This window comes from Desmodus rotundus, chromosome X, assembly GCF_022682495.2.
Source record: "Desmodus rotundus isolate HL8 chromosome X, HLdesRot8A.1, whole genome shotgun sequence".
Lineage (NCBI taxonomy): Eukaryota > Metazoa > Chordata > Mammalia > Chiroptera > Phyllostomidae > Desmodus > Desmodus rotundus.
In genome coordinates, this window is record NC_071400.1 from 33651887 (window position 1) to 33676114 (window position 24228).

Here is a 24228-nt window from a genome sequence, read left to right on the forward strand (position 1 = left end):
GGGAGGGAAAATAGGAGGGAGAGGAACATCAATGTGTGGTTGCTTCTCACACACCTACTACTAGGGACCTGGCCTGCAACCCAGGCATGTGTCTTGACTGGGAATAGAACCAGCGACCCTTTGGTTCTGTGTCTAGCTGGCAACAGAGGTGGACAATAGTGGCAATGGAGCTTATATTTATCAAATGTATCCTGTATGTGACAACACTTTAAACATACAGATATTTAAGCATCACAACTCCTTATGTGGTAGGTGTTACCCCACTTTTTGGAGACAAAAAAATGAGGCTCACAATAATTCACTTTTCTGTGTCACATAGTGAGGTATAGACTACTGATCTATTTGATTCCAAACCCCATGTTTCTTAACAACAGCACCCAGTACCCCCATTCTCCCGATTTCTACTAAAGTGTTCCATGCTGACATCTTCCTGGGAATAACAGAACAAATTTGGTAGAAACATTTTTATCTGAAGGGCAGGTATGTTCCCACTGTTGCAAGCATGTTTTGCAATACAGCCTTTCCTATAAGTCAGCCCTCGGTACCCGCTCAGGTTGCCTGACCCCGGCCTCAGGAATCGAAAGCAACGGGCTGCCTGTATGACCACGAATGCTGCAGGTGACTACGCTCGTAACTCACCTTTATTAGTGCAGACTCAATCCAAATCCATACTAACCTAATAGCAATAATCACCACTCAGGAACAATCGTAGTAACATCACACAAGAGAACTGGGGAATAAGGAACTCCAGTCCCAGTGTAGCCGTGCAGACTGGGATTCAGCCACTTGTTGCCCTTATGTATGAGCGAACAACTAGTGTGGAAGGAAAGAGGTTTTATTTACAGGGCCCCCACTTTTGGGGTGGAGGGTGCTGAGAGCACCCCTGCTCTGAGCCCTTCTCTCGCAAGAGACCCAGAACTTCTCTAGCTCCCCAACAGACTACGAGCCAAAGTCATGCCTGGAAGTTCCCCATTTCCTCATCTGTCTTGAAGCCGGCCAAGCAAACAGATCTCCATCCCCTCTGGCATGTGCGCTTGTGGGTTTCTTGTGAGAGTCATCGCCTTCTCGCAGCAGCTCTCCCCTTCAGGGTCCAGGGTGCGCTGCTCCCAGTCTCCATGTAGTGGCCAGGACCCGCGTGCCATGCTGCACTGGGTCACAGTGTCCCAGAGGCTGGAGCCCAGTGAGGCTTGCCTCCCAGGACGGGTCCCTGCTGTTAGGTTCGGCAGAGTAAGGGGAGAGAAGGTGGAACAGGCCATGAGTTTATAAGATTTAATCGGTGAGCTGGTAACCCGCGGGCGGAGTCCAAGCAGACTGCAGCAGCGAGGGCACAAGGCTGGGCGTTTATATGAGTTTAGGGTTGAGTGTTAAGCGGTGGGTCAGGGGTGAAGCATGAGGTAAGCTGCCTAGGAAGGGGTCAGGGTTGACTAGCTTCTGCCCAGTTCTAGCTTATTCACCAGCCCATTGTTTAGCAGGGAATGTGCTGTGGTCAGGAACGACTGGGTGAGCAGGAAGTGTGTCCCCAGGCTGGGACAATAAACAGGGGGCAGGAGTTTGGGGATTACAGGGAGTCAGGCGTAACCACGGGCCAGTGCCTGTCTGATGAATTATTAGGAAGCAGGTCACAGGGCGGGCAGAATGGTGGCTTCTGGCTCTTACACCTGCCTCCAGGAGCAGGCTTCCACCCATGCAGGGTCTAAGCCCCTGGTGGGCCCAGCACCTGCCTGGTCCCACAAATACTCCATCCGTGCAGGGAGCAGGGCCAGAGGCCCAGCACATGAAAATGCCAAAAGCACAGAGAGAGAGCTGGCACCAAGCTCCAAAGCCACAGTCCTGAACCAAAAGAGCGACTTCTCCTTACCAAGAGAAAGCAAGCCTTTGCACATCCTTGCTTTTAAAAGAGCTTCCCCAAATCCCAGGAGCACAGGAAGCCAGTGGGAGTGTCCAGCTTTTCTGGTGGTGCATCAGTGTCCACAATTTTTGTCAGCTCCCCGGTGTCCTTGGCCCTTTCGGCTTCCATCTTTAGTAAGGGCGAAAGCTTCCTGGCCATGCACAGGCACACAGGCATCTGTTCATCCAGGGGTCCAGGGTGGGGCATCCACCCCTGCAGCTCAAGCAGGCACAGTGTGAGCTTCCCTCCCCCACATCACCAGGGGCTCTGCCTGAGCATGTTTGCAAAGCCACACTGTCTGTTTGCCCCAGGCAGCAGCCTCCTTGGGCAGCCCCTCCCTTCAGGAAAGCTCAGGCAGCTTAATCTGCCTGTTATGCAATGCCCTTAAGCACCATGCCCTCTGCTCCATAGGCACCCTTCCTGCCTTGGAGAAGGCTTGGTATTTTTAATCTGCCGCCTTGGCACCCTTCCCGCCCCCTGCGTCTTTGCAGGATTGGGGGGCTTCCCCTGGACCTGGGGTCTCCTGTTTTCTGTGGACCTCTGGTCTGACCTATTCTGTTACACCAAGAGTCCAGATAAGGTGTGGGTCCTGGAGGCAATTGGCCAGGCCAGGCCAGGCCAGGCCAGGTGGCGGATGTCTTGCAAGGCAGAGCCAGAGGGACGGAAGCGCGGCAGAGCTCTCTCTCCTGAGGGAAATGTGCGGGACGGCTCACAGTAACTCACTCGCTGGATGCATCCTCTGTGGTCTGAAGTCCTCTGCTTTTACGTTTGTTTTGGTTGCAAAGTCATGTTGATTTTGCGGCTTCTCCTAAACATGGTTTTCTTAACTTGGATAATAAGCACATGTTGTTTTCCTCAGTCCTGATAGGCACGTGTTGTATACGTTATCTGTGATAGGCACATATTTATGTCAGTTCTGATAGGCAAGTGTTGTGTTGAGCAACCCTGGCAGGCATATGAAGTTTACCTCACTCTACTGCGCATGTTCTGAGAGGGTGGTGTTACCCTTCAGATAAGCACCTGTTGTCTGACTCCCTGTGCTGCGCATGCTGAGGGATTGCATCATTCCCTCCCCCCCACCCCACCGCCAGTCATTGCTCTACTGAACATGCTCTAAACGTGGCTTCAGGTCCTGCTCTCCACAGCCACACTGTAAACAGATGGAGAATTTATGTGCTTATTGGCGAGGCTAGGGAGCGTACAGAGGTACGATCTGAGCGAGATGCAGCACGAACCGAGAAACACAGACTTAAAGAGGTGGAAGAAGGCAGCTCTGGATAGAGCACAGCCAGAGCCATCACACAGTTAGGGAAAGGTGGGTTAGGAGTTGGCAGATGGGCGGGAAAAGGGCAACTGGGAGTCACCAAGGAGGACTTGGTCTTTGTAATTTTTGTGCTGTTCTTTTTCTCCTGATCTCTTTCTTTCTTTTTATTGTTGTAAAATAGGCATAACGTGAAATTCACCATTTCAAAATGTGCAGTTCAATGACATTTAGTGTATTCACAATGTTGTGCAACCATTGTAACAGGGTGCAGCCAAGAGGGGGCCCCCAAACAGGGATTTGTAATGGGGTCTAGAACTCAAAGTGTCCAGAAAATATTAGAAAAGTATATATAGGATGTCCTCACCCCCACGAGCCTGAGCTGGAGGAAGGGACATGGAGCAGGGCCATTCAGAGCTGTTTTGTAGAGCAACAGCTGTGCAGCTAACCCCTGGCACGGTCATTTAACGTATCTATAACCTTTAACTGGTTTCATAGATACGTTAAATAGCTGTGGCCCTGCTTGGAGCCAGGAGGATGGGAGTGACTTCCACCCAAGATGTGTCTGGGAAGCAACTCCCCCTGGTTACAGGGCCTGCACGCACGAGAGCTTGGAGATGATTGGCTCCACGCCATGGGGCCACACCTGCCCAGACTTACTCTGGCAGCCCAGTAAAGCTGGAAGAATACGGGGATGCTGGCAGGTGTAACTGACTGTAGGAGGAGTGGGAAATGGGGATACAGAGGAAGATTGGCCCTGGGATTTAAACCTAGGCGCGGCAGCCACACTGGAAAGAGGATCATTCGGCTTTGGCAGAGTGGGGACCCCATGGCAGCAACACAGCTGACGGTGCCGGGAACCTGAATCACAGACTTCTACTTCCTTCCTAGATACGGTACCCCAGACTGGGAAGAGGGAGAAGGAAGGACTGTGTGCATCTATGGGTATTCTAAAAGACTTTACTATTTTAATGAAGACATTAAGTCATTACTCTAAGTCTGTATAACTTTTAAATAAATAATTCCTTTCCTTTTCACCAATCTGTGACACTGAGAGATGTCTTTCCTCTGGTGGCAGGAAAGGTGGACCTAGTAGGTCGGTGGGGGGGACCCCAGAGAGAAAGAGGGAGTCCTTTCGGTAATAGTATATTGTTCCCCCCCGCCCCGGGTCTGTTCTGTAACACCATTACTACTATTTAGTTCCAGAACTTCATTGTCTTAAAAGGAAATTCATACACATTAAGCATAGATTCCATTCTTTTTAAAGTCAAGTTAGGGAGCATCAACTCACCCTGGGACAAAAACATTTAGCTGTAAGTAGAAAGCTTCCTGCTGAAAAAAATCCAAACCATCTCCATGTTTCCCAGTTATTCAACATCTGCCCTCTTTACATCCAGCCCCTAAACTAAAGGTAAGTATCAGGTGAAAGGGTCAGGCCAGTTTCCCAGCCAGACAAACTGCTTATGACCCAGTCAGGCCAGTTTCCAACCCACTGGACTGCCTATGACTCAGTTGTCCCGACTCGCTTGATAGCCCGTGGCTAAGTCAAAACTCTCTCCCTCCCCACACAGAGACACCTGGCTCCGGCCAGAATGGCCCGTGCTCAGACTGACCCTCCTGTACCTGGGAACAGCCCGCCCTTTACCTAACCTTTGTCCCGGCTCACATCCTGGAACCCTGAGGCACCCGCCTGGAAGAACAACAAACTAACCCCTCCTCTATCCCTTCACAAACACTCCGCGCATTTTCTTTTAAAAACCCCATTCCTGCCTCCCTTCGCTGCTGCAGCCATCCCCAACTCAGCCCCCGGTAAGCGCAGCATCAGATAAAGGCACTTAGATCAGATCATCTGGTTCCTCCTGCCTCCATTTCTCGTGCATTTCTAACATCAGGGAAGCCATTCTCTCCCATCAGTCCATCAGCATAGACTGACAGAGAGGGGGAATTTAAGAAACCAGGTTGGTTAAGTCCCCATTCTTGTCCTGAATGAAGAGAGTCCCCTTTATAATGTGACATAACACTCTGTTGGAATAATGCACCTTGGTCATTAAAACCTTGCCCCCCACACACATAGAAAGCCTGACAAAACTTGGTGTGTATGAGTGAGAAGATGTAGAATCTCTTGTAATCATTGCTTAAAATGAGAGAAAAGAAGATTGTGATGGGATGTTAACACACGGCTTAGAGTTTCCAGACCAAAAGAAATAAAGAAAGCACCTACATGGATGGGACTTGGCAGGCTGGGTGGAAAAGGGTGAGGGATTAAGAAGTACAGATCAGTAGCCACAGAGTAGTCGCAGGGGGCGAAGTACAGCAGAGGGAACGTAGTCGGCAATGTCGTAATAACTGCACGGTGCGCGGTGGGTACTCGGGTTAAGGGGGGGGGGGACACGACTCTGTAAAGTACGGGATTGTCTAACCACTGTGCTGTGCGCCTGAAACTAATACAAAGTAATATCGAATGTAAACTGCAATTGAAAATAAAAATTTAAAAAAATTTTAAAACAAATCACCCAAAATTTTGGAGACATTGTGCACGGTAGTGTACATGCAGGAGAACAGAGACCAGTGGAATGAGGAGGGAACCGAATGAGGAAAGCGGGGCCTGTATAGCTGAAGTCCGACAGGAAGCTGCATGGAATGGAAGCTACAACACGGTCCACGGGAAGGTTTCTTCACTGGAGCAGAGCGATCCTGCCTGCAAAGAGAAAAAGAAACTGATAATTGATTTTCTTCCCCAAAAGGCAACACTCCATTCACAGGACAGTGCAGGGTATTGTCTGCAAAAACTCGCCAGATGGTGCGAGTAGGGAGGGAAAATAACAAGATGATATGAGGGGAATACAAACCAGTCCCTTCCATTGCCGCGTTGTTCAGGGTTTGATGGGAATGGCAGACGGCGAGAGGGTTTTCGTATGTGTTTGATATCTTTCTTTGGGGAACCAATTTATTTTGATATTTTACCTCAAACATCAAAATGATACACAGAACCCAAGGCTCTCAGCAGGATTTCTTAGCTTGTCCCCAGAACTGGGTCAGATCCAGGGTCACAGCCTCTGGGTTGCAATTCACTACAAAGCAGAACAAGGTGACTAACAATTTGAGACAAACGGATCGAACATTTTAAAAATTATTCTACCACTCTGCATATTATTCTTGGAAATTTTCACTAGGAAAATAGAGAACAATTTTGACTGTAACATGGCTTCGAGAATGTTTTTTTAATGGACAAAATAATCCTAAATATTCACCTTGAGAATGCCGGCAAAGAGTATGTTTGCATCTTCCCACATCGGGTCACGCCGGGGAAATTGAAGTGTAGTTCTCAACCTAAGAAAACGGGGCGGGGGAGGGGTGGCTCCAACAGGCCCCTGTGTGCTGGTTACTTGGAATTTGTAATACGTTTTCCTTGTAAGGCTATTAACAGAGTCAGTACCCAGGTCAACCTCCAGGCCCGGAATGTAATGCCAAACTCAGTTTGAGGTCCTGGTGTGTGGTAATAAAACAATGAGAAAATGGGTGAATCATAGTTCGAGGTAAAATTTTAAAACAAGCAAGCTTAGTCTTTGGTTGGGAGCACATACCTTGTCCTCAGAGCCACATAAAACAATGCGTCTCGGCTGCCCTGCACACTCCTCTGCCCACTGCTGCGGGATTTCAAGGACACCTGACCTGCTTCTTAAAGTGCTGCAGGATCCAAAATTACCTATTTTATTTGCCTCCAGTAAAATTGCCATTCTTTCATTTCAGGTAATTCATCTTATACTCCAATGTCGAGAAGAAAATCTGCTTTAAGTTCCTCTTAATGCGTGGGTGACCAATGACCCCCCCTTTTTTTGGCGTGGATGTTTCAGTTACTTCAAGAGAATTCCTGTTACTCCAAAGACATCTCTTATCAACAGGCTTCGTTTGTGTTAATAACATGAGGTAAAACTTTTCAACCAGTGTAGGCAAAACATTCGTTTACGCTGCAGGCAACCAAATGGGTTAGTTATCTCTGAGTGGTTAGCTCTCTCAGAATACTTTTCTCTAAGATGTTTCTGATTTTTAGGTTCTTTCTCTTTTGTTACTTTTGTGTCAATAAACCACCCCAGCCCTGGCTGGTGTGGCACTGTGGATTGAGTGTTTGCCTGTGAACCAAACCATCGCTGGTTCGATTCCCAGTCAGGGCACATGCCTGGGTTGTGGGCCAGGTCCCCAGTAGGGGAAGCATGAGAGGCAACCACACAGTGATGTTTCCCTCTGTTTGTCCATCCCTTCCCCTCTGTCTAAAAATATATAAACAAAAAATCTTTAAAAAATTGTTTTAAATCATTTAAAAAAATACACCACCCCAAACAACTTTATACAGTGACATCGTGACTCCTAAGGCAGCACTGGTGACAACATCACTCTCAGGGACTCTCGCAGAGCTGAGGCAGGGACAGGATAGTAATCTTGATCTGTGAGGTGGGTATTTCAACGAGGAGAAACTGATTGCACACCCTCTCATGGTCAAATTCACTGGCTTTCGAAATGAATCTAAGAACGCATGAGGGAGGGAGTTTCTTTTGTCTGACTAGATCCCAGTGAGTCAGCAGCAGCACAAAAAATGCATGTGTAGCGTTTGACAATAACAAGCTGTGGGATGGCAGAATCGTGTAGCATCAATCCTGCGTGAGGCAGAGTTGTTCCCCCCGGTGGGGTTATTTTTGCTGGAACGCACCGGGGAAAGTCATGAACAGGCAGCATGAACTTAGTGCCTCTTCAGCTGCCCTCCAGGATCAGGGGTTCTCAGATGGAGCTCCGCTTATTTTGCCTTCCAGGTGGAAACTTGTGAGTTGTGAGAGTCTCCAGATTTTTGCCAGTGACACTTAGTGAGCCTCAACATTTAGGTTTGTGGCTGACCTCACCTAAACATGTGGTCAGTGCCTTTGGGCTGCTGTTTGGGGTTTTTTTCCCCAAATTATAAGAGAAAGTTTATTTACAAAGTTACAGAAGTAGTGGGAGAGCTGTGGGAGAAATGGGCTAAGAGAACAAGTTACAGAGGCAAAAAAAAAAAAAAAGGAGGGGCCCTTGGAGCTTAGGAGAGTATGCTTGGAAGATTGGAGCGGGCATGCTCTGGGAAGGGAGAGAGAGAGAGAGAGAAGAGAGCTGGGCTGTTGTTTAATCCGGCGTGTGCTTGTGTTTTTTCCATTCTTCTAGTTTTGTGTTAGTGTGGCCACAAAATGCTCTTCATATAATTTCAATCTTCTTGAATTTACTGAGTCTTGCTATGTGGCCTAATATGTGGTCTATCCTGGAAAATGTTCCTTGTGAGAAAAGTGTGTAATCTGCGGTTTGGGGAGGAAATGTTCTATAAATGCCTAAGTCGATCTGATCTGAGGCGGCATTAAAGGCCATTATTTCCTTTCTAATTTTCTGTCTGGATGATCTTTCCATTGAGATAAGTGGGGGCATTGAAGCCCCCAACTATTATTGTGTCAGTGTTCATTTCTGGCTTCATGTAGAATAATATTTACTTTTTATACGTGGGTGCTCCTGTGGTCGATGCATAGATAATTACAATTACTATATCATCTTCTTGGATTAATCCCTTTATCATTCTGTCATGTCCTTCTTTGTCTCTTTTTACATCGTTTGCTTTAAAATCTATTTTGTCTGATATGAGTGTTACTACCCAGCGTTCTTTTCATTTCTTTGTGCGTGGAATATCGTTTTCCACTCCTTCACTTTCAGTCTGTGTGTATTTCGATCTAAAGTCCGTCTTTTTTTTTTTTTAAGATTTTATTTATTTATTTATTTAGAGGGGAAGGGAGGGGGAAAGAAGGAAGGAAAGATCAATGTGTGGTTGCCTCTCTTGTGGCCCCCACTGGGGACCTGGCCTGCAACCCAGGCATGTGCCCAGACTGGGAAACGAACTAGTGACTCTTTGGTTCATAGCCCGCGCTCAATCCACTGAGCTACACCAGCCAGGGCTAAAGTCCGTCTTTCGTAGACAGCATATACATGGATCTTCTTCTTTTGTCTATTCTGCCTGTTTTGATTGAAACAGTTAATCTACTTATATTTAAAGAAATTATTGACAGGTACCTATTTATTGCCATTTTGTTAATTGATTTTGATAGTCCTTCTCTATTCCTTTATTCTAAATTCTTTACTTCTAAATTGCTGGTTTTCTGTAGTGCTTTGTTTGGGTTCCTTCCTCTGTATTATTTTTTGTAGGTTTTTGGTTGTGCTTACCATGAAGTTCATGTGTATCCATCAGTATCTATAGCAGTCTTGTTTTTTAAAATATATATTTTATTGACTATGCTATTACAGCTGTCCCAATTTTCCTCTTTTGCCCCCCTCTGCCTGATGCCCCCTTTCCTCCAGCATCCTCCCCCTCTTAGTTTATGTCTACAGGTCATGCATGTAAGTTCTTTGGCTTCTCCATTTCCTATACTGTTCTTAACCTCCCCCTATTTTGTACCTGCCAATTATGCTTCTTATTTCCTGTACCTTTTCCTCCATTCTCTCCCTGCCCCTGCCCCACCGCCACCCTGCTGATAACCCTCCCTGTGATCTCCATTTCTGTGGCTCTTCCTGTTCTCGTTGTTTCCTTAGTTTGTTTTTCTTTTGGTTTTTTAAGATTCAGTTGTTGATAGCTATGAGTTTGCTGCCATTTTAATGTTCATAGTTTTGATGTTCTTTTTTTTTAAAATAAATCCCTTTAACATTTCATGTAATAATGGCTTGGTGATGATGAACTCCTTTAGTTTTACCTTGTCGGGGAAGCAATTTATCTGCCTTTCCAGTCTAAATGATAGCTTTTCTGGATAGTGTAATCTAGGTTGTAGGTCCCTGCTTTTCATCACTTTGAATACTTCTGGCCAATCCCTTCTAGCCTGCAAAGTTTCTTTTAAGAAACCAGTTGACAGTCTTATGCGCACTCCTTTGTAGGTAACTCTCTGCTTTTCTCTTGCTGCTTTTAAGATTCTCTCTTTATCTTTAACCTTTGGCATTTTAATTATGATGTGTCTTGGTGTGGTCCTTTTTGGGTCCCACTTGTTTGTCACTCTCTGTGCTTCCTGGACTTGTATGTGTATTTCGTTTACCAAATTAGGGAAGTTCTCTGTCATTGTTTTTTCAAGTAAGTTTTCAATTTCTTGCTCTTCCTCTTCTCCTTCTGGCACCACTATGATTGGAACATTGGTATGTTTGGAGATGTCCCAGAGGGTTCTTATACTATGTCCGTTTTTTTTAATTTTTGTTTATTCTTGATATTGTGGTTGAATGCTTATTTATTCCTTTTGTTCCAAGCCGTTGATTTGAATCCCAGCTTCCTCCCCTCCACTGATGATTCCCTGTAGATTTTTCTTTATTTCACAGTGTATCCTTCACTTCTTCCTTTGTGCTGTTGCCATACTCAATGAGTTCTGTGAGCGTCCTGATCACCAGTGTTTTGAACTCTGCCTCTGATAGGTTGGTCACTTCCATTTCATTTCATTCTTTTTCTGGGGTTTTGTTCTGTTCCTTCATTTGGGCCATATTTCTTTGTCTCCTCAGTTTGGCAGCCTCCCTTATTTGTTTCTGTGTATTAGGTAGAGCTGCTTTGACTCCCTGTGTTAGTAGTGTGGCCTAATGTAGAAAATGCACCTGTAAATTGTGTGGGGAAGAGCCTTAGGTAATCACCAGGGTGAGGCAACCCACTTTACCACTTTGTGGCTCTGTGTGGAAGGAGGGCTCAGAGAGGGGACAATGCCACTACCTGCCTTCTGGAGGTTTCCCTGGCACTCGCCCCCTTTTCAGTCACTTCACCCACTGCCCATATGTGACTGGCGCCCTTCCAGCTGTTCCCCTGGTGGTGAATCCCAGAGTGTATGGCTTTGCGTATGTTCTAAGGCCATGTGGCCCCTTTAAATGGAGACTCTTAAAAATCTGGCAGTTTCTTCTGCAGCCCCAACCCCTACTGGTTTTTAAAGCCAGAAGTTATAAGGATTTATCTTCCCTGTGCGGGAACCCTGGGATATGCAGTGTGCCCTGGAGTTGGGATTGCTCTGTCTCAAGGTGTCCTTCCCAATTATTATCCAGCACATGTGAATGTGGGAGCATCTGTTCTGCTGCCACTGCCTCTGCCTCTTTGCACCACACTGTGTCTCATGCCCCTGCGCCCATTTCCATGACTCCACCCCTCCTATTTGTCTGGATGAATGTGGCTTCTTTAAATACTTAGTTGTCGAACTTCCATACAGCTTGCTTTTCTGATGGTTCTCGGTGTTATTTGTTTTGAAATGCAGTTGCAATTCTTTCTGTGGTTGCACAAGGAGGCGAAGCATGTCTACCTATGCCTCCATCTTGACCGGAAGTGTCCTGTAGTAGTCTGTTTTAAACTGATAGGTGTTTAAGTTCAAATGAATTCTAAAAGCACTATCGTTTTAATCCCCCCGATTTCTTTATGTTTTTGACATCATTTTATATATTTTTGTTTAGTTTATCACCTATTTATTATAGTTACAGTTAATTTTGCTACTTTGTTGTATAGCATTTATATTAGCTTTTTTAAAGACTTTATTTATTTATTTTTAGAGAGAGGGAAAGGGAGGGAGAAAGAAAGGGAGAGATACATTGATCAGTTGCCTCTCCCAACTGGGGAGGCACATAACCCAGGCATATGCCCTGACCAGGAATCAAACCAGCAATCTTTTGCTTCATGGGTCAATGTTCAACCAACGGAGCCAAGCAGGTCCGGGCCATATTAGCTTTTTAAGCACTTAATTCACTGTGTGGAAAGTAACCTCATAGGGTGACCCGATCATAAATTCCTAACTGTACAGGTCAGGGTGGGTAGTCATGTTGCAGACATATAACTTTGTAGTAAAAGGTTTATCTTTTCCTTAAGGAAGCCCTGGCCATTGTTTTTATTCATCTAGACTAACACATCTTTGAAATGACCACCCTCAAGAAAGCACATAATGTTATTAACTATTTTCTAATCCAGCCCCTATCTTGCTTTCTCCCTTCATTTAATTTCCCTTACAGTACCTCCTTAATTTTAAATGCATAAAAGAAATTGCAAAACTGTCATTTTCCAAAGCTTTTGAGATCTTCTTGGCAATTGTCATCACTTTAGCTCAAATAAAATCTTATTTAAAATCTTTCAAGTTTAGAAGTTCCTTACATTAACAACTATCCTTTTTATGTATTTGCCTTTACCGGTGAGGTTTTTCTTCTTTCTTTTATTTTCTTATTTCTGATTTATGCCTTTTTCTTTTTGACATTAAAAAGACCCATTAAGGCTAAGGGAACCAAGATGGCGGCGTAGGTAGACACACTGCGCCTACTCGCACAACCAGAACTGACAGAGAATCGAACAGCAAGGGGGACCGACACCAAGGAAATAGAAAATAAACATTCATCCAGACTGGTAGGAGGGGTGGAGACGGGCACCAGGGTGGACAGGACTCGCGTGGCTGTGGCGGGACTGAGACTGGCGGAGTGTGGGACAAATGGCGCAGGCAGTCCGAGCACTAGCAGACCCTGCGGCCCCACATTTGCACAGATAAACCCAGAGGGCCGGACTCAGAGTGGCGGAGAGTGGGGCAGGCAGAGTGGCGGGTAGCACCCTGCGCGGCACCACATTCGCCCACAGATAAACCGGACGAACGGCGGCGGGCAGCGAAGCAGACCGTGCAACCCAGGGCTCCAGCTCAGGGAAATAAAGCCTCAAACCTCTGATTGAAAGCGCCCCTGGGGGTTGGGGCGGCAGCAGGAGAGACTCCCAGCCTCACAGGAGAGGTTGTTGGAGAGACCCACAGGGGCCTAGAGTGTGCACAGGCCCACCCACTCGGGAACCAGCACCAGAGGGGCCCAGTTTGATTGTGGGTAGCGGAGTGAAAGATTGAAATCCGGAGGACAGTGAGGCGGGCGCCATTGCTCCCACTCGGCCCCTCCCCCACGTACAGCGTCACAGCCCAGTGACCAGCATTACCCCGCCCCGGTGAACACCTAAGGCTCCGCCCCTTAAAGTAACAGATGCGCCAAGACAAACAAACAAACAAACAAACAAAAAAATGACCCAAATGACAGAACACTTCAAAGCTCCAGAAAAAATACAACTAAGCGAGGAAGAGATAGCCAACCTATCGGATGCACAGTTCAAAGCACTGGTTATCAATATGCTCACAGACTTGGTTGAATCTGTTCAAAAAACAGATGAAAAAATGAAGCCTATGCTAAGAGAAACAAAGGAAAATGTACAGGGAACCAATAGTGATGAGAAGGAAACTGGGACTCAAATCAATGGTATGGACCAGAAGGAAGAAACAAACATCCAACCAGAAAAGAATGAAGAAACAAGAACTTGGAAAAATGAGGAGAGGCTTAGGAACCTCCAGGACACCTTGAAACGTTCCAACATCCGAATTATAGGGGTGTCAGAAGGAGAAGAGGAAGAACAAAAAATTGAAAACTTATTTGAACAAATAATGAAGGAGAGCTTCCCTAATCTGGCAAAGGAAATAGACTTCCAGGAAGTCCAGGAAGCTCAGAGAGTCCCAAAGAAGCTGGACCCAAGGAGGAACACAACAAGGCACATCATCATTACATTACCCAAGATTAAACGCAAGGACCTACATCCAAGATTACTGTATCCAGCAAAGCTATCATTTAGAATGGAAGGGAAGATAAAGTGCTTCTCAGATAAGGTCAAGTTAAAGAAGCTCATCATCACCAAGCCCTTATTATATGAAATGTTAAAGGGAGTTACCTAAGAAAAAGAAGATCAAAAATAGGAACAGTAAAAATGACAGCAAACTCACAGTTATTAACGGCCACACATAAAACAAAAACGAGAGCAAACTAGGCAAACAACTAGAACATGAGGGTTGTCGATAAGGGAGTAGGAGAGGGGGGGAAGGTACAGAGAATAAGTAAAATAGATGATAGGTGGAAAATAGACAAGGGGAGGGTAAAAATAGTGTAGGAGATGTAGAAGCCAAAGAACTTATAAGTATGACCCATGGACATGAACTATGGGGGGGGAATGTGGGAGGGAGGGGGGTGGGCAGGATGGAGTGGAGTGTGGGGCAGAAATGGGACAACTGTAATAGCATAATCAATAAATATATTTTTTAAAAAAAGACCCATTAACATTTCTTGTAAAGCCAGTTTAGTGGTGGTGAACTCCCTTGGTTGTTTGTTTTTGTTTTTTTTTTTAATTTATTGAGTTTAGAGAGAGAGAGGAAGGGAGAGAGAAAGAAACATCAATTTGTTGTTCCACTTGTTTCTGCATTCATTGGTTGATTCTTGTGTGTGCCCTGACTGGGGATAAAACTTGCAACTTTGGCATAGCGGGACAACGCTCTAAACAGCTGAGCTACTTGGCTAGGGCTACTTTAGTTTTTCTTGTCTGGAAAGCTCTCTATCTCTCCTTAAATTCTGAATGATAACTTGTTGGGTATAGTATTCTCAGCTGTAGGTTCCTTTCTTTCAGCACTTGATATATTTCTTGCCACTTCCTTCTGGCCTATAAAGTTAATGCTGAGTGATCAGCTCGTAGCCTTGTCAGAAATCAGCTGTTTACCTTGTACATGACTTGTGTTGCCTTCTTGCTACCTTCAAGGTTGTCTCCTTACCTTTAAGTTTTACTACTTTAACTACAATATGTCTTGGTGTAGCCTTTTTAGGTTCAGCTTGTTTGGAACTTTCTGTTCTTCCTGGACCTGGATGTCTCTTTCCTTCCCCAGATTAGGAAAGTTTTCAGCCACTATTTCCTCAATTATACTTTCTGCTTCTTCTTCTCTCTCTTCTCCTTCTGGAACCCCTATAATGTGAATTTTGCAGGAATATGTATTCTTATAGGAGAGAGCAAGGTGGATTTCACAAACAGACGCACAGAGGGGATGGCAATGTGAATATGGAGCAGAGAGAAATGTTGCTGCAAGCCAAGAAATGCCAGCAGCCACCTAAAGCTGGAAGAGGGAAGGAAAGGAGCCTCTAAAAGGAGTGGTACCAACACCTTGATTTTGAACTTAAAGCCTGCAGAATTGATTTTAAAAATTGTTGGTTTTTTGAAGCCATTTAGTTTGTAAGAATATATTATGGCAGCCTTAAGAAATGAACACAATTGTCCTTACCTACTTTATTAATTCCTCTTTGTCTTCCACATGAATTTCATATTCTCGATGGGGTTTAAATTATCGGGATACTACACTGAGAGAGAAAGATAAGATGGTGAGCTCACAAAGGAAATCAACAGTCAGCAGTCACTGCTAGGGCTTAGGGGCAGGGTGAAAGAATGACTATATAGGAGCAGCATGAAGAATACAGGGAGTTCTTTGGGATGAAATAAAAGCTCTCCATATTGATGGAAGTGCTGCTTATATGAATGTACACATGTGTTAAAATTCATAGAACTGTCCCTTCCAAAATGTCAGTTTTACTATGTAATTTAAAAAATTTTAAATTGCCTATTAGGCCCTGGCTGGTGTGGCTCAGTGGATCGAGCACTGGCCTGCAGACCACAGGGTCGCTGGTTCAATTCCCAGTCAGGGCACATGCCTGGGCTTCGGGTCAGGTCCCCAGTAGAGGGTGCATGAGAGGCAACCACACATCGATGTTTCTCTCCCTCCCTTCCCCTCTCTCTAAAAATAAATAAATAAAATCTTTTTAAAAATTGCCTATTAGACAGGTAAGAATACTTGCTTTGTGAAAAACTGTTTTAACATTAGTATATGCAAGCCCGAATACTAGTTTTGTTTGCTTTGTGTTATATATAAGATAATCTTACAGTCAAAAAAAAGTCAGCAGTCATATTCTCTAACCTTATATAATGCTTATACACAGCTATGCATTTTCACACATTTATGACCAGTGGCCAGAAGGTGCCAAAAATTCTACTTAAAGTTTTCTTTTTGATCAGTTGATTCTCTTAAAGGAGAATCAAGTCATGCATTTCAAGAATCAATGCATCGACTTCATGTTTGTACATTTATTTCTGCTTTGTTTTATAAACAGCACTGGGATGATCCTACAGGAGGAAATCCTGGAACAAAAGTAATGGTGGCGGTGGGATTTATCACCTATTCCAGGTAAAGGAGTTGGAGTTGGAGGAGCAATTCCTCTGCGTAGAGGTGGTGCTGGCAGAAGTAGGGGTGGGGGTGGCCCTCCATATGCTGTGGATGCAGTGGAAAATGTCCTGAAATTTAAAAGGAACCTGAGGGGCCATGTGCCTGCAATATAGGGAAATCTACTGTTTAAATGCTTGTAAGAAAATAAATACGCAACAAATAATTCCTAACAGTAGACATTTGTGTTTTCCATAAATTATACACTGCTTATTTATCAACATTCGAGAACTTCACAGTACCTGGAAGAGACTTGTACAGATATTTGGTAAGTATTTTAAACACTACACAATGACTACTTCTGCTAATGCTCTAATGCTAGGAGAGGTGGTACACCATAAAAGCTTTGTGAAATACTACTCCAAAACAATTAAAAATCTATTTCATGATAGACACATACAAAGAAGAATTACTCTAAATTCGTGAAGTTAGTGTGAAACATGAGTAAGATTTTTAATGAAGTTCTTAATCAAAATTAGTTCCCTTACTATAGCTGGCTATCTCCTCATGGATGCATGTCATTTGTTATGAGCTGAGGACAAGTAAATGCTCTAATTTGTAGAGCAAAAAGAGAGAGAGTAACTGACTTCTTACAGATGTGAAAACTGTAGTGAATAAGTGAACTGTAGGAAAAAGTGAAAGCTTTATTTAGAACAAACTGTCAGCCCTGGCTGGTGTGGATCAGTGGATTGAGCACCAGCCTGTAAACTAATGGGTCACCGGTTCAATTCCCTGTCAGGGCACATGCTTGGGTTGTGGGCCAGGTCCCCGGTTGGGGCGTGTGAAAGGCAACCGATTGGTATTTTTCTTGCACATGGATTTTTCTCTCCCTCTCTTTCTCCCTCCCTTCCCTTCTCTCTGAAAATAAATAAATACTTTTTTAATGGGGGATTAGTTTAAAAATAAAAATAAAAATAATAATAATAAAAGAAATTATCAAATATAATGAAAGAGAATGAGGCAGGGAAAAGGCCAGTAGATTGGGTCATTGGAGTTTACTGGTAACTTTTGATATGATTTTTAGTAGAATGGTAGAAACAGACCATTTTAAGAACTAAATGTGTGGTGAGCATCTTATATTAAGATACAACTTTCTGCATATTCCTTCTAAACACAAGCTCTCTTGAAGACAGTACTTAATAGGTTATAAAGTTTAGACGCCCTGATAAAGAGTTTAAGTATACATGGGAGCTTTTGTCAAAGGCGGATATATTGATATAAAGTGTATAAGTTGTTAAACAAAAGCCATTGAGATTCACAGAGGTATACAGACTACTTTGGGGAACCACTAAAATGAGGATTTTCTTTTTGAAAGGAAATAATGTAAACCCAATTATTCACATTGTGAAAGTTTCCTCTCAAAAATGGTTTTGCGGGTGTAATACATTCTGTCACAAAACTTTCAATGAAGTTTAAGAAACTAATGCCCGAGGTTTTTTCCACACATGAAAGTTGTTTATTGTCTTGGAAAATCAAATCCATAGAGCCATTTAAAATAAAGTACTAATTTGCCAGGAAGTCTGCTTCTGCTCACATTTTCCTTCCATCTGACAAACGCATTTTCTACCATAGAATTAACTGTATTCAATGATGAGACAATACATGTGTAGTTTATTACCTGAGCTCAACATTGCTGGACTTCCATTCCAGGCTCTTTGATCTTTGCTTCCTTTTTTTTTTCTTTTCCATCTTGGTTTGAGCTTAGTATCAGGTTCTGAATTCTTCATTTTCCTGCAATGATCAGCTTCATTAATGCACACCTAATAATGTAGTTTTACAAAAGCTGCAAACAATATTATATATAAAACAGAGTATTCAATTTCAGGCCCTCAGTCATGATTATTTTCATGACAATTAAGTACCCACGTGGGAATGAAGCTAGTGCTGGTGGTGATACTGGTTGTTATGAATAGGTCCCCAACCCAAAGGCCAACAAACCCGTGTTCACCCCTGGAAAATAAAAAGGGGCAAACGGGTGAACCAAGGAGTCTTCCTTGATTTATCATAGACATTTGTACTGGTTTTTCGGTTGAAATGTTAATCTCAGAAGTTTAAGTAGAGTTTTTTTTAATATTTCATACCATACATTTAAGTTTAATGAATTAGAAAATGGGACCTAAAAATAAGATGTCCTTCAGCAAGTGCATGGATAAACAAACGGGGGTACAGCCACGCAATGAATTAAAATACATTAGTGTAAAAAGAAACGAGCTATCATGCCAGGACATGGGGAAACCTTAAATGCTTATCGCTAAGTGTAAGAAACCAATCTGCGCAAGGCATACAACTGTAATCGAATAACAATACAAATTTTTTTAAAAAAGAGATCTCTGCTGACACAGGAGCACAGATTGGAGGCTGGGAGATGACAGCCCGCCCACTGCTTTCCCCTGTGAATTTGGGAATGGAGTGGAATGGGAAGAAACTGAAAGGATGGTGGGAATTAATCATTCGCTTCTAAGGCTTCCTAGCTCTCTAGTCTCACACTAACCATTCTGGGTCACAACCCACCCCCCCAAAAAGAAACCAATCTGAAAAGGCTACATACTGTAGGATTCCAGCTATATAACATTCTGAAAAAGGCAAACCTATGCAGGTATTTCAAAGGTCAGTGGTTGTGAGGGGTTCAGGGTGGAGGAGAGAGAGGGAGAGGAAGAAATCAGCAGAGCACAGAGGACTGTTAAGGAAGCAGAGCTGCTGTGTATGATACTCTAGTGGTAGATACACATCACGTGTTTGTTAAACCCACAGAATTTACAACACAAAGAATGCTCGTGTGAACTATGGATTTGAGTTCATCATAACGTATTAAATGAGCTCATTAATTGTAACGAATGTATCATGCCAATTAAATACATTAACCTTTATTTTTGCCGTTTTTATTCTTTATTACAGTTGTCCCATTTTTCCCCTTTTGACCCCCTCCACCCAGCCTACCCCTCTCTACCCCAGTCAGTCCCCTCTCTGATGTCCATGTCCATGAGTCATTCACACATGTTCTTTGACTAGTCCCTTCCCCTTCCTTCCACCATAATCCCCCCGTCCCCTCCTACAGCTGTCAGTCTGTTCCACATTTCCATGTCTCTGGTTCTATTTTTCTCGTTAGTTTATTCGGTTCATTAGATTCCAGTTATAAGTGAGATCATATGGTATTTGTGTTTCACCAAATGGCTTGTTTCACTCAGCATAATAGTCTCTAGTTCCACTCATGCTGTTACAAAAGGTAGGAGCTCCTTTTTTCTTTCTGCTTTGTCGTATTCCATTGTGTAAATGCACCAGGGTTTTTAATCCACTCATCTACTGATGGGCACTTGGGCTGTTTCCAGAAATTGGCTATTGCAAATAACACTGCTATGAACATAGGGGTGCATAAGATCTTTTGAATTGATCTTTGGGGATTTTATGGTATTATTCCCAGCAATGGAATCACTGGGTCATAAGGCAGTTCCATTTTTAATTTTTTGAGGAGATTCCATACTGCTTTCCACAGTGGCTGCACCAGTCTGCATTCCCACCGATAGTGAACAAGGGCTCCCTTTTCTCCACATCCTCGCCAGCCCTTGTTTGTTGATTTGTTTATGATGGCCATTCTGACCAGTGTGGGGTGGTATCTCACGGTGCTTTTAATTTGCATCACTCTGATGGCTAGTGATGCTGATCATTTTTTCATATATCTATGGGCCCTCTGTATGTCTTCCTTAGAGAAGTGTCTATTCAGGTCCTTTGCCCATTTTTTAATAAGATCGTTTGTCTTCCTGGAGTGTAATTGGGTGAGTTCTTTATATATTTTGGAGATTAAACCCTTGTCCAATATATCATTGGTAAATATCTTTTCCCATACAATCAGTTCACTTTTCGTTCTGATGGTGTTTTCTTCAGCCATGGAGAAACTTTTTAATTTGATTTAGTCCCATTTGCTCATTTTTATTGTTTATTTCCCTTGCCCTAAGAGGTCCATTGGCAAAAACATTGCTATATGGGAAGTCTGAAATTTCAGTGCCTATGTTTTCTGCTAAGACTGTTATGGTGTGACAACTTATATTTAAGACCTTTAAATATATTAATAATAGAGGAAACTGGGAGTAGGGAGAAGAGTATATCAGAAATCTCTGTACTTATTTCTACTTGTTTTTTAAATTTTTTTTTTATTTATTGATTTTAGAGAAAGAGAGAAAGGGAGAGAGAGAAACATTGACTTGTTGTTCCACTTACTTATGCATTCATTGGTTGGTTCTTGTACGTACCCTGACTAGGGATCAAATCCACAACCTTGGTGTATTGGAATGACGCTCCAACCAACTGAACTTCCTGGCCAGGGCTGCACTTATTTCTAAGAAGTCTATTAATTTTTTTAAAAGCTCTCAAGCAGTTCAACTTAACTGTATTTAACCTTGATAAGAGATTGCACTTCCAGAAGGCTCAGATGGACTCACATTAACATATATTAGAAGCTCCCTACTGCACTGTGAATTATCTACCATGCAAAAGAGAGGTGCTCTACAAAATCAGACCCCAAAATGATACATTTGCTGCAGATGCATTGTCCTTGAGATGGCTAACCAACGCATTTGTATAAAAGGTTAAAGGTGGAACTGTGAGCAGTTAAGATGCAGTGTTAAGAGGTCATCTGGATGGTAGACATTCTTCATTTATGACCAGTTCCACCCCCAGCTTCAGTCAAGCAGGCAGGACTCTCAACAGGTCCAAACAAGCCTGAAGTCTTAGAAGGAACCCTGTCCAGTCCAGCTCTAAAAGACAATATTTACATATTATTTGACCTTTGCTGTCAATGTCTTTTCAAGGGATTTTAGAAGAGTATACACCTGTCCAAGTGATGTTACTTCTGTTTCTAAAAGTGGCTCATCTTCCTATCTAGAATTGTCTTCAGAATTTGGGGAACAACATGTAAATATTAATTCACAGGGTAGAACTGACCTTTGGAATCTTTTTATAATTAAAAAACAAGATTTTATGTATTTATGTTTGCAGAGAGGGGAAGAGAGGGAGAGAAAAAGAGCGAGAGAAGCTTTGATATGAGAAAGAAACATCAATCAGTTGCCTCTTGTATGCACCCCAACCTGGGACCGAACCCACAATGCAGACATGTGCCCTGACCAAGAATTGAACCGGCAACCTCTTGCTTTACAGGAAAATGCCCAAGCAACTGAGCCACACTGGTCAGGGTGCTTTGGAAATTTTTAAATGTCGTACAATGTCATTTGTATCCAAGTTTGAAGAAAGAGCATGTGAGCAATATGGACAATGATAGAGTTTGGAGTCAAACCTGAAATGCTACTTACTAATTCATTAATTCCTGCTCACCTGAGTCCTGGAAAATATCTCATGTGGCTGCTCCAGAACTTTTTTAGTCTATTTAAATTTCAAATCCACCAAAGAGCCTTCAGGGACAGTAAATGAATTTATTTGCTAAACCAATAAAAAGGTGGAGACCTTCCAATGTGAGCTGCTTCAGGTTGACTGTTATCTACATTAAGATTTCTCCAATCCATTCCCTCATCTTACTTCCTAAATTTATCTTCTCCGTGTGTTCTGGGCTTGTTTTTTGTCTTTTTAGCGTGGTGCCTACACAAGCACACTCTGCACCATGTCCTTCTGAACATGGTTCATCAGTACATTTGCAGAGAGACGATCAAACTTTCTGCCTGTAATTTAAATTAGTTAAATACTCTGTAACCACACATACAATCAGAGTGACCACATCTGCAATATGTGAACTGGAAGCAGCTATCCCAGCAGTCCGCTAATCTCATTCTCTCCTGTTAGTGATGAAGAAAATAAGATGCAAGAAGTGTAAGTGACTTAACGCTACAGCTAAATAGTGACAAAGCTGAGACTTCTTTTTAGGACTTCTTTTAACTACTTCATGTTGTCAGGGAGCCTCTGGGAGAACACACGTCCTTTCGTTATTATTATTTTTCAGTGTTTCTTTTCCCAAAATGTATGTTTACAGAAAGCTGTGAGAAATAGCTAGTCACCATTTGCTCCATTCTTGAATGTGGTGACAGCAACAGCCCCAAATTAAGTGGGTTCTAAGATTCTCCAAGGGAATTTTGGAAGTGCTCCTTGAAACAAAAACATTAAATGTGTGAATATCTATTAATCAAAAAAAAACCATGCAGTTTCTTCAACCAACAAAACTGACAATTTCATGCAAACATTTTATGCTCAAAATCTTAAAATTTATTCTAGCAACAGAAAAAGTAAGAAAATCCCGAAGTAACTTCAATGAGACTTTATAATTTCTGGAATGATAGAAACCTTGATTATCTCCAAGATAAGTCAAACTCTAAAGAGACGGAATGGGTAGGCACTTTATCTTACTGTCAGTGGCTGAAAACAAGAACTTTCAAACTTGTGCTTCTCTGTTCCGCCAACAGAACAGAAACAATATACTACAGTTTCGTAAGATCTAGAATAAAAAGAGGAATGAAACTTTTGGTAGAACCGAATATAATTGCAGTTATGCTTTCATGAATAAAAGCAAAAGAAAATCCAGATAGAAATTACATTAAGATATCAACAAAGCCACATAGCATTGCAAGGCCTTTGTGTAAGTCATTCCCATGGAGAGAAAAGGCAGAGTAAAACCTCGGCCAGTCTGCCTGAAGTAGCATAAGCATTCGAATTTGTATTTAGAAAGTTCAAGGAAGCCAAGTGGGTTCACTCTAAGCAGAAAAAGAAAAAGATTTTGTTGCTATCAAGAAGAGTGGCTTTACAATAGTATTGTAGTAACTGCGTATGGAGATGGGGGTCACTTGAAATAAGAGAGGGAACACTTTGTAAAGTCTATCATTGTCTAACCCTACGGTGTGCACCTGAAACTAATACAACATAACATTGAATGTAAAAAAAAAAAAAGAGAGTGACTTTAGACACCATAGCAGATAGAACTAGGTAACTATCTCAGTTTCATGAGAAACTACTATTGTAGTCATAAGGAGCTGGCACACCACACACAAAGCCCATGTCTGCTGAATCCTGACCTGCTCACCCAAGTCAGCAAGAGAGAGTGTGACAATGATATGTTCATAAGAGGTGACAAGTCAGTACAACTATTGGAGAAGCGTCCCTACAACACCCTTATCAAACTTGTATCACTTTCTAAATCACCTACATGCATGTTACTATTAAAATCACAAAAGAATAATACATCATAAATAGTCACAAGCTACTCATCTTTGATATTACTCTGAGCCTCCATATAATATAGACCAAAAGAATAACATACATAGAATTGGCATTTGATAAGTGTACTTTTCTTCCTGTAAAGAAATAACAAATGAGGTCATGCTGGATCCTTCCCAACAGAGATTTCAACTAGGAGTAAATAAACCTGCTGAACTAGAAGGCCCGATAGCAAAGTGCCTTTCACAAGGGAGGCTGCACCACATCATCCTTAGGGATTCTGATAATACACGGTCCTTCCCTCAGCAATCAGACGGACAAACAGGATCAGCTTGAATGCTTTCCCAGCTCTAGGGCTTGTGAAACTATCAGGCTACTCTGATAGCTTTAAAAGGCCTCAGGTTATAACAAGTACCCATCAGTAAATGAGTGGATCAAGAAACTGTGGTACATTTACACAATGGAATTCTATGCAGCAGAGAGAAAGAAGGAACTCCTACCCTTTGTGACAGCATGGGTGGAACTGGAGAGCATTATGCTAAGCGAAATAAGCCAGGCAGTGAGGGACAAATACCATATGATCTCACCTTTAAGTGGAACATAATCAACAAAAGAAAAAAGCAAGCAAAATATAACCAGAGACATTAGAATTAAGAACAATCTGACAGTAACCAGAGGGGAGGGGGAGGGGATAATGGGGGGAAGGGTTTTCAGGAACTACTATAAAGGACACATGGACAAAACCAAGGCAGGAGGTGGAAGCAAGGGAGGGAGGTGGGTTTGGCTGGGGTAGGGGGGAGTGGCGGGGAGTAAATGCAGACAACTGTGATTGAATAACAATAAAA

At 43.0% G+C, this 24228-nt stretch overlaps 2 long non-coding RNA genes across 4 annotated transcripts in view; one reads left to right on the forward strand and one right to left on the reverse strand.

Moving 5' to 3' along the window:
- LOC123479598 (uncharacterized) overlaps positions 1 to 24228 on the reverse strand; it is a 25262-nt gene continuing 1034 nt past the window's right edge. Inside the window, exons 3-7 of one of the 2 annotated variants that reach the window (XR_008426028.1) lie at positions 17856 to 17968; positions 15248 to 15323; positions 5663 to 5847; positions 1859 to 2776; positions 1 to 1210 (exon numbers count right to left, since the gene is read on the reverse strand). This is a non-coding gene — a long non-coding RNA (uncharacterized lncRNA). The remainder of the gene's footprint in view (positions 1211 to 1858; positions 2777 to 5662; positions 5848 to 15247; positions 15324 to 17855; positions 17969 to 24228) is intronic. The other variant, XR_008426029.1, reaches the window with a different exon arrangement.
- Positions 7794 to 24228, forward strand: part of LOC123479599 (uncharacterized) — a 21027-nt gene continuing 4592 nt past the window's right edge. The window contains exons 1-3 of one of the 2 annotated variants that reach the window (XR_008426030.1): positions 7794 to 7964; positions 16128 to 16201; positions 21227 to 21629. This is a non-coding gene — a long non-coding RNA (uncharacterized lncRNA). Of the gene's footprint in view, positions 7965 to 16127; positions 16202 to 21226; positions 21630 to 24228 lie in introns of those variants that run through there. The other variant, XR_006655257.1, reaches the window with a different exon arrangement.